This window comes from Mandrillus leucophaeus, unplaced genomic scaffold (genome assembly GCF_000951045.1).
Source record: "Mandrillus leucophaeus isolate KB7577 unplaced genomic scaffold, Mleu.le_1.0 Scaffold570, whole genome shotgun sequence".
Lineage (NCBI taxonomy): Eukaryota > Metazoa > Chordata > Mammalia > Primates > Cercopithecidae > Mandrillus > Mandrillus leucophaeus.
Window position 1 is genome coordinate 1,448,436 of NW_012106142.1, and position 15,361 is coordinate 1,463,796.

General features: G+C 38.1%; 1 long non-coding RNA gene across 1 annotated transcript in view; it reads left to right on the plus strand.

Moving 5' to 3' along the window:
- LOC105552716 overlaps positions 1 to 13,359 on the plus strand; it is a 39,031-nt gene extending 25,672 nt beyond the window's left edge. Inside the window, exons 5-6 of the long non-coding RNA XR_001008061.1 lie at positions 11,607 to 11,754; positions 13,015 to 13,359. This is a non-coding gene — a long non-coding RNA (uncharacterized LOC105552716). The remainder of the gene's footprint in view (positions 1 to 11,606; positions 11,755 to 13,014) is intronic.
- Positions 13,360 to 15,361: the final 2,002 nt, after the last annotated feature.

The following is a 15,361-nucleotide window of genomic DNA, read 5'->3' on the forward strand; positions in this document are numbered from 1 at the left end:
ATCTATAAATATTTGCATTGTGAGTTTAGAAACTCAGATGTCACGTCAGGTGCATATATATTTATAATTGTTATATCCTCTTGCCAAATTGACTCTTCTTATCATTATATAATGACCTTCTTTTTACAGTTTTGACTTAAAGTTTATTTTATCTCATGTAAGTATAGCTACATTTGCTCTCTTTTGGTTCTCATATGCACGGAACATCTTTTTCCATCTCTTCACTTTCAGTTTGTATGTGTTCTTATAGGGGAAGGTAAGTCTCTTGTCTCTTGTAAGCAGCATATAATTGTGTCCTTTTTTTCAACTCATCAGCTATTCTGTGTTTTAGTTGGAAGTTTTAATCCATTATGTTCAAAGTAATTCTTGATAAGTAAGAACTTACCACAATTTCATCAATTGTGTTCTAATTGTTTAGTAGATCTTTGCTTCTTTCTTCCTCTTTGACTGTATTATTTTTTGGCTAAGTGATATTCTCTAGTGGTATGTTTTGTTTCTTTGATTTTAATGTTTTTGCCTATCTATTATGTTTTTGCTTTTGGTTATCATGAGACTTACAAGAACCGTCTTATAGATGTAATAGGATATTTTAAGTTGACACAAACATAACTTTGATCACACACAAAAAAGCTCTATACTTTGACACCATTTCCCACTCACATTTTCAAAATTTACATTCTTTTATATTGAATAACCCTTAAGAAATTCTTGTAGGTATTATTATTATTTTTTATGGCTTTGTTTTTTAACTTTCAAACTAAAAATACAAGGAATTTACATACCTCCATTACAGTTTTAGGTGTTTTTTGGTATTTGATTGAGTGTTTACTTTTACCAGTGAGTTTATACTTTCAGATCTTTTTGTATTACTTATTAGTATCCTTTTCTTTCAGCTTGAAGAACTCTCTTGAGCATTTCTTGCAAGACAGGTCAATTGGTAATGAACTCCCTCAGCTTTTGTTTGTCTGGGAAAGTCTTCATCTGTCTTTCATTTCTGAAGAGCAGCCTTATAAGTACACTGTTCTTGGTTGTCAGTTTTTTTTCAAATCCTTCGTAATTTTGAATACATCATCACACTTTGTCCTGGCCTGTAAAGTTTCTGCTAAGAAACTTGCTGCAAGCTGTATTAGAACTTCTTACGAGCTATTTGCTTCTTTTGTTTTGCTGCTTTCAGTATCCTCTCTTTGTCTTCAATTTTTGACAGTTTGATTACAATATGTCTTGGTGTATTGATTGAATCTAATTAGAGACTTTTGACCTACCTGTACCTGGATATTTACTTCTTTCTCCAAGTTTGAAAAGTTTTCTGCTACTATTTCTATAAATAAGCTGTCTAACCCTTTATTTGTTTCTTCCCTTTCTTAAATTCCTATGACTTAAAAATTTGCTCTTTTTATACTGACTCATAAATCTCATAAACTTTCTTCATTACTTTTTATTCTTTTTTTCTCATAAGATTGTATATTTTAAAATAAATGTCTTTTAGGTCACAGATTTTTCTTCTGTCTGATCAGTTCTATTGTTGATGCTCTCTGTTGCACTGTTTATTTCATTCATTGTATTTTCAGCTCTATATTTTCAGTTTGATTTTTTGAAAAATATTTAAATATCTCCATCAAAATGTAAGTCACTTATTGTTTTCCTCACATCATCAAATTGTTTCTCTGTATTTTCTTGAAGTTCATCAAGCTTCCTTATAAAGTTATTTTGATTCTTTGTTAAGCAGTCTATACATCTTTATTTCTTTATTGTCAGTCAGTAGCAAATATTGCATTCATTTGGTGATGTCATCCTACTCTGATTGTTCTTGATCCTTGCAGTTATGCATTGATATCTGTGCATGTGAAGAAGTAGGTACTTATTTCAGTTTTCACAGACTGGTTTTGACTGGAAAAGTTCTGTGGTAGGTGTAGTGCTGGCTGACTAGAAGCCTGGGGCAGCTGTGGCCAGTGTGGTGTTGCCAGAAACCTGGACCCATTATGGCAGGTGCAGGACTGGGGTGAGGCAGAAGCTTGAGGCCACTGAAGACTGCCTGCTGGTCAGGGCTGTCAGAACCTGGGGCTGTTGACATCATCCAGGCAATGGTATAAGTGGGACATTGTAAAGCAAGCCTGAAGCCTGAGGCTGTATGATCCTACCTGGCACTGGGCTGGGTCTAGAGGCTCAGTCCATAGGTACCAGCCTTAAATATGATGCCATTATGGTCTTTCCTATGCTAGGTTCTTTGTGGCAGGCCCAATGTTGGGGTTTAAGGCAAAGTCTTATGCTCACTTCATTTTCTTTCCCGTAAATGGATGATATCTCTCTCTCTACTGTGTTCTGCCTGAGATTGGAGGAGAAAAGAGATGGGTAACACAAAACTGTCTTTCCTACTCTCTTCAGTGTATCTTTTTTTATGGTGCTACAACCAGGTAGTATGATTTTTCACCTGGTTTCCTCTGTTCTTGTGAAGGTATGTTTTTGCACGGATAGTTGTTGAAATGTATGTTTTGGTTGGGGGATGACTCCTAGAGAGTCCTACTCTGTCATCTTGCTCCATCCCTCTCTCTGATAATGAATTTTATGTGTCAACTTGACTGAATCACAGGGTAACCACATTAAACACTATTTCTGAGTGTTTATGTGAGGGTTTTACTGGATGAGATCAACATTTGATTCTGTGGACTCAGTAATGTAGATTGCCATCTCCAGTGTGGGTGAACATTGTCCAATTCACGGAGGAACTGAATAGAATAAAAGGTGGATAAAGGAGGAATTCTCCCCTTTATTTTTCTACCTCAGTGACTGAGTTGAGATGTCTCATCTCATCTCTTCCTGCCCTTGAACTAAGATTTATACGTTGGCTCCCCTAGTTTTCAGGCCTCAGACTAAGACTGACTCTACTACTGGCTTTATTTTATTTTATTTTTTTGAGACAGAGTCTTGCTCTGTCACCCAGGCTGGAGTGCTGTGGCCGGATCTCAGCTCACTGCAAGCTCCGCCTCCCGGGTTCCTGCCTTTCTCCTGCCTCAGCCTCCCGAGTAGCCGGGACTACAGGCGCCTGCCACCTCGCCCGGCTAGTTTTTTGTATTTTTTAGTAGAGACGGGGTTTCACCGTGTTAGCCAGGATGTCTTCGATCTCCTGACCTCGTGATCTGCCTGTCTCGGCCTCCCAAAGTGCTGGGATTACAGGCTTGAGCCACTGCGCCCGGCTCTACTACTGGCTTTCCTGGTTTTTCAGCTTGCAAACAGCAAATCACAGGACTACTCGGTTTTCATAATTGTTTAAGGAAATTTCTCCTAATAAATATATATATATCTACATTCCAATGACATCATCCCAGCAGTGGTGTTGGCTACAATTCTGTCAACCAAAATTAACCTTCAAGTACATACTATAACGTTGTTGAATAGAGGCAATATGCTCCACAGTAGATCTCTAGAACTAAGTCATCTTGCATAACTGTAACTTTATAGGAATTGAACAATAAGTCCCCTTTTCTCCCTCATCTCAACCCCTGGTAACCGTAGATCTATTCTTTGCTTTTATGCGTTTGATTGTTTAGGTACCTCATATAAGTGGAATCAAACTATATTTGCTCATATTTGACTGGTTTATTTCACTTAATGCAATATTATTTATGTTGTCACAAATGGCAGGATGGTTTTACTTTTTAAAGATTGAATAATATGGCACTATATGTGTATATCACATTATCACATCTATTATCTATTGACTGACATTTATTGAGAGAATATATCTCACATTAAGTGTTCTTGCTATATAAAAACACAAAATACACATTAAGTGTTCTTGCCATATAAAAACAAAAAAACAACAAAAACACTCAAACCACAAAGGAACATAAAGAAAATTTGGGAGAGATGGATGTATCTATTAACTTGATTGAGGTGGTGGTTTCATGAATATATTCATGTGTCCAAGCTCATCAAATTGTACAATTAAATATTTTTGTATGTCAAGTATACCTCAATGAAGCTGTTAGATCTAGGTTAGCCAATATCCTTATTGTCTTTAATTGATTTGAAAAAATAATCACTTTCTGTCCCTTCTGCTGATAGCAAGGATAATATTAGGCTGAGTATAAGCAGAATAGAAGCAATAGGTTTTTATGAGAAAGGGAGGTGTACTAGTCCATTTTCATGGTACTGATAAAGACATACCTGAGACTGGGAAGAAAAGGAGGTTTAATTGAACTTACAGCTTCACATGGCTGGGGAGGCCTCAGAATCATGGCAGGAGGTGAAAGGTACTTCTTTTATGGTGGTGGCGAGAGAAAATGAGGAAGATGCAAAAGTGGAAACCCCTGATAAAACCATCAGATCTTGTGAGACTTATCCACTACCACGAGAACAGTATGGGAGGAATTGCTCCCACGATTCAAATTATCTCCCAATGGGTCCCTCCCACAACACGTGGGAATTATGGGAGTACACGTCATGATGAGATTTTGGTGGGGCACAGAGCCAAACCACATCAGGAGGAGCTTTGAGAAAGAAGAAAACAATGTGTAAGCAAAGTGAAATAGAAGAGGAAGAAAAGGCTGAAAATGGAAGAAAAAACAATGAATGATGTAAGAGGAAGAGAACAGAGAAGTGATAAAAATTAGGTACAATACAAGACATTTCAATAACTGGAATGTTCCTAATAATGTGGGATCCTATGGGCTGTATATTTGTGCGCTACCTCTCCTTACCTTTATTGATATTCCTTTTTGCTTACTGCTGACTTATATATCATTTGGGAAATCTTGAAGGATTACTTTTATTTTTGTAATCTACCTGATGACTGAAGTGAGAGTATTAATATATACATAAATAGTAAATGAGTTGTCCTAGGAATCTACTTAATTACTACCTGCCTATTGAAGGAACAGGCCTCAAAATAATAAGAGCCTTTTATGACAAACCCATAGCCAGTATCATAGTGAACAGGCAAAAGCTGAAAGCATTCCCTTTGAAAACTGGCACAAGACAAGGATGTCTTCTCTCACCACTCCTATTCAACATAGTATTGGAAGTTCTGACCAGGGCAATCAGGCAAGAGAAAGAAACGACGAGTATTTGAATAGGAACAGTGGAAGTCAAATTGACTCTGTGTGCAGATGATCTGATTCTATACCTATTGCCTCAGCCCCAAAGCTTCTTAAGCCGATAAACAATTTCAGCAAAGTCTCAGGATACAAAATCAATGTGCAAAAACCATAAGCATTCCTATGCACCAAAAACAGACAAGCAGATAGCCAAATCATTAATGAACTCCCATTCACAATTCCTACAAAGGGAACAAAATACCTAGGAATAAAACTAACAAGAGGAGTGAAGGACCTTCTCAAGGAGAACTGCAAACCACTGTTCGAGGAAATCAGAGAGGACACAAACAAATGGAAAACATACCATGCTTATGATAGGAAGACTCAATATCGTGAGAATGGCCACACTGCCCAAAGTAATGCTTCAATGCTTTTCCCATAAAAAAACCATTGACACTCTTTACGGAATTAGAAAAAACTATTTTAAAATTTACGTGGAACCAAAAAATAGCACATATAGCCAAGATAATCCTAAGCAAAAAGAACAAAGCTGGAGGCATCACACTATCTGACTGCAAACTATACTACAAGTCTACAATAACCAAAACAGCATGGTACTGGTACAAAAACAGACACATAGACCAATGGAACAGAATAGAAAACACAGAAATAAGACTACACATCTACTACCACCCAATTTTTGACAAACCTGACAAAAATAAAATGGAGATACATGTACCATTCAGGACATAGGCATGGGCAAAAATTTCATGACCAAGACATCAAAAGCAATTGCAATGAAAGCAAAAATTGACAAATGGGATCTAATTAAACTAAAGAGCTTCTGCACAGCAAAAGAAACTATCATCAGGTAGAACAGATAACCTACAGAATGGGAGAACATTTTTGCAACCCATTTATCTGGCAAAGTTCTACTATCTGGAATCTATGAGGAATTTAAACAAATTTACAAGAAAACAGCAAACAACTCCATTAAAAAGTGGGCAAAGGAAATGAACAGACACTTCTCAAAAGAAGACATTTATGCATCCAAGAAACATATGAAAAGAAGCTCAGCATGTGTATTAGTCTGTATTCATGCTGCTGATAAAGACATACCTGAGACTGGGAAGAAAAAGAGGTTTAATTTGACTTACAGTTCCACAAGGCTGGGAGGTTTCAGAATCCTGTCAGAGGGCAAAGGGCACTTCTTACTAAAGAAAATGTGGTACATATACACCATGGAATACTATGCAACTATACAAAAGGATGAGATCATGTCCTTTGCAGGGACATGGATGGAGCTGGAAGCTGTTACCCTCAGAAAACTAAAGCAGGAACAGAAAACCAAACACCACATGTTCTTACTCATAAGTGGGAGCTGAACAATGAGAATACATATACACAGGGAGGGGAACAGCATTCACTGGGGCCTGTTGGGAGGGTGGTGGGAAGAGGGAGAGCATCAGGAAAAATAGCTAATGCATGCCGGGCTTAATACTTAGGTGACGGGTCGATAGGTGCAGCAAACCACTAGGACACACATTTACCTATGTAACAAACCTGCACATCCTGCATGTGTACCCTGGAACTTAAAATGAAGTTAAATTTAGAAAATTACTATCTATCATTTTTCAGCATGAGCAAATGATAGCACAAATTTATACAGGTCACTTATTTGAATATCACTCATTAATCTAATTAACACCCACTCCTTCTTGGTCAGGTAGATAAAATATGCATTGTTATTTTAGCAGGAAATGGAAGCCCAAAGAAGAACAATATAGTGATGAAACTCACCACCTGACTGAGAAGTGGAGCTATTTATTTATTTAACAAAAGTTTATTGAAGTACCATTGTGTAGGAGATAATAGAAGGGATACAGAGAATAAAAGATAATTATTTTCTTTAAGAGGCAGGCAACAAATGAATGTTCACTATATGCCAAGGGCTATGCTAGGTATGTCCCATGCTTTTAATTCTCACACCCACCCTGCAAGGCAGAACTCTCACAATTTCTCAGATAAGGAAGGTCAGGGAATTTGTATAATCTGTCTGTGGAGACAAAAGTAGTTAAGTGGAGAAGCTGGAATTTGAGCTCAGATGTCACTGGGTTCTGAGTTCAACTTTCTTCCATCATGTTGTTGCTTTTTATTGCAAGGAGCTCATCTTATACCTATAAAAACAGAATTAACAAATCAAGACCACCATTTATTTCCTTAGACCCACATGTTAATCAAATTAAGTGTCATTCCCTAAGCATTCTACATTCTCTTGTCTCATTATCTTTGCTCATGTCTTTTCCCAAGCTTAAAACGCCCTCCAATCACCACCATTTATTACAGTGCTGCCCATTTATTAAGACTCAGTTTAAAACCTATCTCATGAGGCTGAAACCTTCTCTCATTTTTCCAGCAGGAATGATTTCTCCCTCCTTAAAACTTGTATTTATCATGCAAGATAATTTGCTTAGTTGTTTTTGCATGTCTTATTGTGTCTTTGTAGTAGGTAATCTCAAGGACATCCCCCAGTGATCCCCATCTTCTATTTTTACACCTAGTATACTTACTGCAATCCTCTCTCCTTGAATGTGGGCTGGATTTATTGATCTAGTCTAAAGAACAGTATATGACAGAGGTTTTGGGATGTCACTTCTGACATTAGCTAACAAAAATGTTGTGGCTCCTGTATTGAGCACTCACTTTCACTTTCTTTTGGATTTTTTGCTCTGGAGAAAGGAAGTTGTCACATAGAGAGGTTCACGTGGCAAGGGATCATGGTGAGTGAGTGAGGAAGTAGATTCCCCCTAATTGAGCTTTCAGATGAGACTTCAGCCTTTTGATAGCTTGAATGCTACCTCATGAGAGACCTTGATACAGAGGCAGTCAGCTAACATGTAGCCAGATCCTGACCTACAGAAATTGTACAATTACAATAAATATTTGTTGTATTATATGACTACATTTTGGGGCAACTTATTATGAATCAACAGGTAGTCAATATAGTACTACTAGACAGCAAATGTCTTGTAAGTTGGAGTCTCTTTCTTCTTTGTCTTTATCTGCATAATCAAGCAGGGCATTTTGGATTAGTGGCAGGAAGAAATGCCCTCCCTCATGTTTATGATACTGGTGAGAAAAATTTGTAATAAAAAAAGATCTTATTAGAATTGACAACATCTCTCCTAGATAGCAAAGAAAGAGCTAGTCTCAATTACTATGGTGGCTCAGGGAAGAGCCAAAAACATCTAGTCCTGAAATACCAAGATTCTTGTTGCATAAAGGACAGCACCTCAAGACATGTTGATAGAAGAAATGCCTTTTCTTCACAAACAATTAGATTTGATTATCCTCAGGGAAAAATTCTTGGTTACCTTGGCATGTGTTTGTTTATTAGATAAAGTAATGAGAAAACCAGTTAAAGTTCTCCCTGAGAGGGTGGAGGAAACAGAATTGTGGAAATATCTTTGCTTTTGCTCTTGGCACCAGATTTCACCTTTTTTTTCCCTTCTCCCTCCTTTTCTGTGTTTGCAACTGAGCATCTCAATTAACATCTCAATAAAGCCTGGGGACTTTAGTGTTGAAGCCTCACGAGAAGCTACCAAGAATTCTCCTTTTTCCAGGGGGGTAGTGCAGTTTCCCAAGTGTGTTAGTTCATTTTGTGCTGCTATAACAGAATACCACAGACTGGATAATTTATAAACATTAAAATAGAAATTTATTTCTTACAGTTCTAGAGGATGAGAGGTACATGATCCAGGTGCCAGCATATTTGGTGTCTGGTGAGGGCTTGGTTTCCACTTTCAAGATGGTGCCTTGAATGCTGCATCCTCTGGAGAAAAGGAATGATTTTCCTCACCTGGCAGAGGAACAGAAGAGAGCAAACCCACTCTTAGAAGCCCTCCTTATAGTGACATTAAATCCATGCATTAGGATGGAGTCCTCATAACCTAAACACCACTTATTAGACAGCACCCAACTCTGTTCCATTGGGGATTAAGTTTCAACATGAGTTTTGGAGTGAACAAACATTCAAACCATGGCACCATGGGAGGGAGTAAGATCACCAACCTAGCTTGATGAAGGGAGGGAATGCTTGAGATGAAAAAGTAGCTAAGAGATGGTAAGTATCCCTGTAAGTCAGGGACTGCAAGCCCTCTTCCTCAGGGCACAAAGCAAAGGTGAATCTGAAGGAAAGTTACAACCACTGTTTCCTCTGGACCATCCCTCTTTTGAGAGTTACTTGGCCATTACACAAAGATTCTTCATATCTCCATTGAATCAGATAAACCTGGGCAGGTTAGGATAAAGGTACTCAGGAAGGTGTGACCACTATAATGCTTCCCCAGCATCTTGCAGGAGTCTTCAGGAGTAAGGTGGAAGACAGACTGTATCTTTGCTCCTTTTATTCTTCAATCCCCAACTCTGGGAATTATTAGAAGAAGTCTTTTAGATTAGTGCTCAAATTCCTTATTTCATTGTAGACTTGTGGGTAACAGTTTCTGAACAGACTCCTTGCTGTCAGCACAGGAAGGACCTATGAGCTGACAGTGGCTCCAAACATTCCAAGGCACAAGGAACACTGTGATTAAATCCCCCAATTTCTCTCTTTAGGTCAGTTGTCCCAAACCACAGGCATTAGCACTTTTGGAATGTGCACCTCTAGAATGAGTATGCGGCAAGAATGACTTAAAAAATTAATTTCTTTATAGGGTTTTGACTTAAGGTCTAAGTGTATCAGGGCATGTCAAGAGGTAAGAAAATTTATCTTTAAAAATTAACCTTAAAACTGCATTGATGAAAACCCTTATTTTATTTTGCCTTGTGAGTTTATTACCACTGCTGTAGCTCAAGTTCTCATGTAGGGTAAAGAAATGTTCTGTTTTTTTCCAATATGTTCTCATTTGTTTCCTGCCAATGTTTTTCACTATTATGAACATATTTGTTGTGTGTATGTGTTTTAATTAAATCTGGCTTTGTCAGGCTAACAAGTTTCTCATTACTGGCAAATACAGAAATACTAATGTAATGTGCTATTTATTGACCATGGAAAGGTAAAGGATTAGATGTTTTGTGCTGGCTTGTGGGGGGACCTCAATTCATAACCTTCTGCCCCTTATGAAAATTATCTTAAAATTATCTTAAAATTAATTTTAAGATATTTTAAATATTATCTTAATTATTGTTGAATATTACCTTAAAATTAATCACAGAAAAAAATTCAAAAAAAAATGTTTAAAAAAGAGAGTGAGAAAAAGAAAAAATGCTACTCAACACATGTATTTAACCTAAATAAACACAGATTGAAGGAACAATCCAAAAGAATTATCTTCATTATTCTACAGCCAACAGTAAAGGCTTATATCCCATTATGGTAATGAGCAAACCTTTGAACTTTGCATTGTTCACTGCCAGGCATCAGCACTTAAGGCTTAGGCAAACAATGTTGTACAATTGCTTTAGGGAGTTGCTAGGATAATACCTCGGCTTGTGTTTCTGAGCAGGCTTGATCCTTGCTTCCTAGTCTGCATTTCTCAAAGCAGAGGCTGGAAAGGCATAACATCAAGATTCTCTCTGTGCTGTAGTAATTCCCCTTGTTGGTAAGCAGTGGATGGACATGGAGGCAGGTGATTTGTCCTGTCAAGTCTTGATAGTGCTATTAATTCTAAGTCTCTGCAAACCTTTTTGAGCTCATATTGAGAATATCCTAATGCTGTGATGGAGTCTTAACTAAAACATGCAACTTATCTAAACGTTTGAAAGGACCAACTGGGAAAAGTGTACCACAGGGGAAACCACAGTACTTTGGAGTTAGATGGGCCTGGGTTTGAAACTTACCTAGAACAAATTATTCAACTTTCTGTTTTCCCCACTGCAATATGGGTGACATAATAGTATCATGCCCCATATGTCTGTGTCTGATGAAGAGCAAAATGCTCAGTAAGTAGAAATTTCTAAGGAGTTTCTATAAGATTGTTCCAATGACTAATTGAATATGTTTAGTTTTAAGGCTGAACTTCCTAGAAAATTTAATTGAAAATCTGATTGGATATATGTGGGTGTGTAGTTTTAATGAAAAAAAAAATCAGCCAAAACCAATATTTGCCTTGATGGGTTGTAATGCTCTCTGCAAATACTTGATTTATTGCTTGGATTTATTATTTATTAAATTACAACATTAGCTACATCTTTAATCTTAGAAATCCTTAGTTGGATTGAGAGGAGCAATGTGTTTCTCTGATTTTCTAATCATCTAATAATGGAAGAATTTGAGTACATAAATAAGATTTCATCAAAGCTGTTATTTATTTATTGAATCCTGGGAGTTTTAAAAACATAATTTAGGTATATCATAGGGGCTAAGATAGATTCTATTCCACTCCAGTGGTATGTCCTGTTTTTCCTGGAAATTCAGCCAGATTTTGCCTCCCAGCATCCCTTTGCAGTTAGTTGAGGCCATGTGACTGAATGCTAGCCAATGGATTGTGAATGAAAATGTTATGCTCCACCGTCCTGCTTGCCTGGCTCATTGAAACTTCTATGTGCTTCTCCATGCTCCCTTTTTCCTTCTAGATGGCCTGAGTGTCCATGACTTCAGGTGCATCTTGAAAGCTACATATAGAAGATGGAAAAGCCTCTGTCATCTCCATCAATGTAATCTCCAAATAACTACTTAGACAAAGGACAGCTTACTACCTCCTTCATTGCCCAGTACTATTAGGTGAGTAAGAAATAAACCTCTTTATATTAGACAAAATATGTATTTTGGGGCTTTTCTTGTTCCAACAGTTAGCTTGACCTAACTATTATGTGTATTCTATTACCATAGAGTGCCTTTAAATTTTATCTATTCAAACATTCTGCCTTTGTCAGTAACAGGATGTCTACTGGGTTTCATGAAGAAATTGAGATTGAGGAAAGGCAGAAAGAGGCTTCAAAGGATAGTTAATATATTTCATAGCCACATTTTCTCAGCTGATACTACTTCATAATGTTAAAACTTCTCAAGTTCTTTGAGATTGTTTCCCTTTGTGCCTGGTACGGAACTGTCCATATTACTCATGTGAGTGAAAATTACCATTGAGTTTGCTTCTGGTTGTTGTTTGGGATGATATAAAGAACAGTTACCAAGATCAAAGTAGAATTTCTGGCTGAGGGAAAAAAGTGATTTCGAGAAAGGGAGAGAGAGCAAGTGGGAGTTCACTACGTATTGATTGTGTGCTAAGATGGTGACAGCTGAGTGAAAGCCCAAATGTTAAAAAAGTGCTTTCATGATACTGAATGCTGGGTGCATTGTCAAGGGAGAAGGGCGAAGCCTTGGCACAGATAAGATATGTGACTTTGGCAAATCACTAAAATTCTCTGGGCTGGGTTTTCTAATCATAAAGGGGATCTGACCAGATAATTTCTAAGATGCCTTACCTCTAAATATTTGACCCCAAGCCATATGAGTAAAAATTTAATGTGCTGATAGTCATATATTAGTGCTGTAGTATAATAAACAGGCGAATCCCCTGTATTCTCCCTCTTCCTCCACAAATACTCCATGGCTCATTAATATATAGGCATAATATAATTTTTCAGGGCTTGGTGGTGATGCTCAGTGACATCTTCTGCAGATCCACATGGGCAGGGCATCTGGGGCAGCTACATTCAATTTTAAATAAAACAAAGCAAAGTAGCAGCTGTTTGGCATTAGAGGGAATTTTAAGCCTGTATTCCAATTCCACCAAGGGAAGGAGTAAACAAAAGTGAATAACATTTTAAGCCAGTGAGTCTGAAATATTTAATGCCATCTGCAGTCTCTCAATAAGTGGTCATCACCTGCAATGTACTCTCATTTTCCTTTAAAAGCAGAATTGACAATAATTTACGATAGGATAAAAGATGCATTGGCATTCAAAATACTAAATTCTTAGTTCGTCTTCAGTGCTCTTGCCGTAATTATGAGTTATTCGTCTAAGTCTGTTTTCCATTATAGCTAAAAACATCAAACAGGAAATTCAAATTCTACATGGTAGGATCAAAAGTGGATCTTGTTTTTCTATAGCAACATGGTTGAACTTCATAGTGAAGTTTGAACCTGACAGCATTCATGTTCAAATGTCCAAGCACTGCATTTCTGATACTGTGGAAGCACAGGCACGCTGTGTGATATTGTGCAGCATTTGATCCTGCCTGACTTCTGTGTCTCAGGCTATCACCAAAGATATTTATAGTTGCCTTATGCCAATGTACTTGTTAAAGCTAGGTAATACTAATGTAAGATGGTCACATTTATCTTGAACGCTGCGGCAGGGTACCATGTGTGCTCCCTGCACTACTGTCTCCTTGTTCCTTTTGTTTTTTCCTAACTCATTCATTCATTTTTGAACAAATATTTCTTAAGAGGCAGCCATATGCTAGATATTTTAATAAGTATTGGAGATACACGGGCAAATAGGATAGACCTATTCCCTCTCTTTACCATCTAGTACAGAAAATAGACACTGAGCAATTAGTTACAAGGATAATAAATGAAGAGTTTGCAAAGCAAGAGAGAGTGGCTGAGCCTTAAGGGCTGGGTGGAAATGAACCAGGCAAAGAGGGTAGAGAGGGCATTTGAAGAGGTGAGGGCAGCTCCAGCAAGTAAATTTATGCTGAATGTATTCAGTAAACATATGTGTGATCCCTTGAGGGGCTTTGGTGTCTGTGTCTTGTAGGAGTTTGAGAACAAGTCAGTAGGTTCAGGATATGAGCCTGGGGGGACCGGCAGCAGTCTGATCCCAGATGCTCTGATGTGCCGTTTTGGGGAGTTTAGACTATTTCTGGTAGATAAGCGTCATTGAGGGTTAAACAAGAAAGTCAGATGATCTTTTTATGTTTTATAAGACTCATTGGTAGGGAAATTGGATTTGAGGAAACGGACAAGAGAGCAGGATTTCATAAGAAGCTTTCTCTCTTCTGTGGAAGCAGTCACAGATCTACACACGCTTCTCTCTGATGGAAAGGCTGCCTGTGAGCCTCTTCTAATTTGTGCTGGGTGGTATCAACCCATATTTCAATGCCCATCCTAAGTACCACTCCCTTGGTGGACCTTCACTCTCAGAATTTGCCTCTTCATTTGAAAAAATTTTTTTTTTTTAATCCCTCACCCACCTCCTGCCCCTTTTCCCGGAGTCCCCAGACTACATTATATCATCATTCTGTCTTTTTTTTTTTTTTTTTTTTATTATTTTGAGACCGAGTCTCGCTCTGTCAGCCAGGCAGGAGTGCAGTGGCATGATCTCCGCTCACAGCAACTTTTGCCACCCAGGCTCAAGCAATTCTCTTGCCTCAGCCTCCCAAGTAGCTGGGATTACAGGCATGTGCCACCATGCCCAGCTAATTTCTTTTTGTATTTTTAGTAGAGACGGAGTTTCACCATGTTGGCCAGGCCAGTCTCAAACTCCTGACCTCAGGTAATCCACCCGCCTTGGCCCCCACCAAAGTGCTGGGTTTACAGGCGTGAGCCACCACGCCTGGCCCATTATGTGATTCTTACACCTTCACTTCCTCATCGCTTATCTCTCACTTACATGTGAGAACATATGATATTTGGTCTTCCATTCCTGAGTTAATTCACTTAGAATGATGGTCTCCAGTCTCCAGGGCGACAGAGCAAGACTTCGTCTCCAAAAAAAAAAAAAAAAAAAAAAAAAAGAATGATGATCTCCAATTCCATCCAGGTTGCCGCAAATTGCAATATTTGATTCCCTTTTATGGCTGAGTAGTATTTCATGGTGTATATGTACCACAGTTTTAAAAATTATACTTTAAGTTCTGGGGTACATGTGCAGAACGTGTGGTTTTGTTACAGAGGTATACATGTACCATGGTGGTTTGCAGCACCCATCAACCCGTCACCCACGTTAGGTATTTCTCTTAATGCTATCCCTCCCGTAGTCCCCCACCCCCCATCAGGCCCTGGTGTGTGATGTTCCCCTCCCTGTCCATGTGTTCTCCTTGTTCAACTTCCACTTATGAGTGAGAACATGAGGTGTTTAGTTTTCTGTTCTTGTGATAGTTTGCTGAGAATGATGGTTTCCAGCTTCATCCATGTCCCTGTAGAGAACATGAACTCATCCTTTTTAATGGCTGCATAGTATTCCATTGTGTATATGTGCCACATTTTCTTTATCCAGTCTATCATTGATGGACTTTTGGATTAGTTCCAAGTCTTTGCTATTGGGAATAGTGCCACAATAAACATACATGTACATGTGTCTTTATAGTAGAATGATTTATAATCCTTTGGGTATATACCCAATAATGGGATTGCTGGGTCAAATGGTATTTCCAGTTCTAGA